The 2,850-nt window shown below is 39.3% G+C and overlaps 1 pseudogene; it reads left to right on the forward strand.

Moving 5' to 3' along the window:
- The first annotated feature begins 2,561 nt into the window (after positions 1-2,561).
- Positions 2,562-2,716, forward strand: LOC104991055 (annotated as a pseudogene).
- The last annotated feature ends 134 nt before the right edge of the window (positions 2,717-2,850 follow it).

A 2,850-nucleotide genomic window follows, 5' to 3' on the forward strand; every position in this document is an offset into this window, starting at 1 on the left:
ATTTCCTTCTCCAGGGGATCATCCGCACCCAGAGATCCAACCCGTGGCTCCTGTGTCTCCTGCATTGGTAGGCAGATTCTTTACCTCTAAGCCACCAGGGAGGCCCCAACCTGCATTTTACTGTTTGAGAAAACTAATGCATATAGGAGTTAAACAACTTGCCGGAGGTCAAATACATGTTACATGTAGCAGAACTGGGCTTTGAGCGCAGGGTCTCTGGCTATAATTCATGCTGCTGACCTCCATGCTATATTCTTCCCATCAATGTAAATGTTTGAATTTGTAACCATTTGAGTTTTACAATAGTAGGCCACAGAGAATGAATATGGTCAAATATTAGCTTTGTAATTTGGCTAAAAGAAGCTAAGTAACGTCCTAATTCAGAGAGTAAAGCCAGATACTGGTGGACCTGAAGCTGACCTCTGCCTTACATTTGCAGAGTACAACCCGAAAGAGCTGCAACATCGTTCAAACAGCCTAAATGGTTCATGTGTAGGGAACTGGTTAACTAACATGGTACTAAGCTATCAAAAAGCAAAATGGAAAGGAGATAAAAATGAAGTTTGTAATGTTCTAATGTGGATCACTTTCCAAGACATTAAATGAAAAAAGCAAGGCTCATTACAGGATGCTTGTATGTTACCATTAATAATTATGTTTAAACAGGATGTGCATATATAATCATTATGTTGAACAAGCATGACTCATGGGGTGTGTATCAGTTAATGCAGGCTAAACAACTGCAACAAATAGATCCAAAACACGACTCAGCAAAGTAATGTATTTCTTGCTTACCTAATAGTTCTGGACAGATACTTAGGTCAGGGAGGAAGCGCTCCTACATTACTGTCCCTCATAGGCCTCGGCTCTGGTCGTCTGGTTTGCCACCACCTGGGTCAGAAAGTGGTACACTCTGCTTCCACTCACACTGGAGAAAATGTCATGTGGCCATACTCAAATTGAATGGGAATATGGGAAACTAGTCTAATAGTTCCAGAGATTAATAGATTTTGCTAGACAGACAAGGCCTCTGTTGCAGTCAACCTCTCTGGTCACCAAATATATTCACCTTCTCCCCAAGGGTGAAGACAAAAGTCTCATTCAATTATTGAATTTCACTTCAAAATCATGATTGCAGTCTTTTCTAATTATCCTGGATGAATTTCCTCATGGTCTAGCAATCTATGAGCTAAAAGTCAAGTTGTTGCTATCAATTCTTCATTACTGCTCCACCCAGTACCCAATGATAAGACAGAAAAACAGCAATAAAAGTCCCTGTTAGGAAAAGGGAGAATGGGAAACAAAGCAGTCATGTCCAAAGCTATCGTGGAATTCAGACGTATACATTATGAAGATATTCTTGGGCAGAGGATCTGAATAGACATTTTTCTGAAAGAGACATACAGATGGCCAAGGGCGCATGAAAAGATGCTCAACATTGCTAATCATTAGGGAAATGCAAATCAAAACCACAATGAGTTTAAAAGTTAAGAAAAAGAAACCCACAATGAGGTATCACCTCATACCTGTCAGAATAGGTATTATCAAAAAGACAACAAATAACAAATGTTAACAAGGATGTGGAGAAAAGAGAACGCTTCTGCACTGTAGGTGAGAATGTAAATTGGTGCAACCACTATGGAAAACAGTATGGGGGATCCTCAAAAAACTAAAAAGAGACCTACCATATGATCTAGCAGTTCTACTTCTGAATATTTTTCTGAAGAAAAAAAAACGTTAATTGAAAAAGGTAAGGTCTGGGGTTGCGCTGCCAGGGGGAGCCTCAAAAAACTAAAAAGAGACCTACCATATGATCTAGCAGTTCTACTTCTGAATATTTTTCTGAAGAAAAAAAAACGTTAATTGAAAAAGGTAAGGTCTGGGGTTGCGCTGCCAGGGGGAGCCTCAAAAAACTAAAAAGAGACCTACCATATGATCTAGCAGTTCTACTTCTGAATATTTTTCTGAAGAAAAAAAAACGTTAATTGAAAAAGGTAAGGTCTGGGGTTGCGCTGCCAGGGGGAGCCTCAAAAAACTAAAAAGAGACCTACCATATGATCTAGCAGTTCTACTTCTGAATATTTTTCTGAAGAAAAAAAAACGTTAATTGAAAAAGGTAAGGTCTGGGGTTGCGCTGCCAGGGGGAGCCTCAAAAAACTAAAAAGAGACCTACCATATGATCTAGCAGTTCTACTTCTGAATATTTTTCTGAAGAAAAAAAACATTAATTCAAAAAGGTAAGGTCTGGGGTTGCACTGCCAGGGACGCTGTTCTCTCTGGAGGGGATATCCCCAGTGACTTTCCATTTCTAGAGACTGGGCTGCACTACAAAAAACTCCCAGCTCACCCCTCAAGGGATCCTGACCATCTCCTGGCCAGAGAAATGGCTCCAGAGCAGTACCTGCTGCACCTTTTCACAAGTAGTACAGGGTCTATTTTTCACATCATTTGGTTGAATTTTATCTGTAATTTACTTTTCTGTTTGAAAGCCTGAGGCAGTGGAATCAACAATACTTCCTACATCATTTAAGAGTAGAAATTACAGGAATTTGCTGCTTGCAATGTCTTCTCACAAGACTTTCAGGATCAAGTGATTCCTGGCCAAGGAACAAAAGCAGCATTGTCCCATTTCCCAATGGATTCAAATGAAAACTGGCAATAAAATTGGTACAGCTCCAAGAGAAGACATTGGAGAAGAATCAGACTGAGTCTGTAAGAATCCTTGCATATGAAGTGCTACTTAACCTGCTGAAAGTCTATGTAGGATACATTTTAAGTTAAAATTTTTATAAAACTATATTATGAATCCATTTTTATAAGATTTTAAAAATATGTGTGTATACACAGATA

The sequence above is a fragment of the Bison bison genome, unplaced genomic scaffold, assembly GCF_000754665.1.
Source record: "Bison bison bison isolate TAMUID 2011002044 unplaced genomic scaffold, Bison_UMD1.0 scf7180017864181, whole genome shotgun sequence".
Classification (NCBI taxonomy): domain Eukaryota; kingdom Metazoa; phylum Chordata; class Mammalia; order Artiodactyla; family Bovidae; genus Bison; species Bison bison.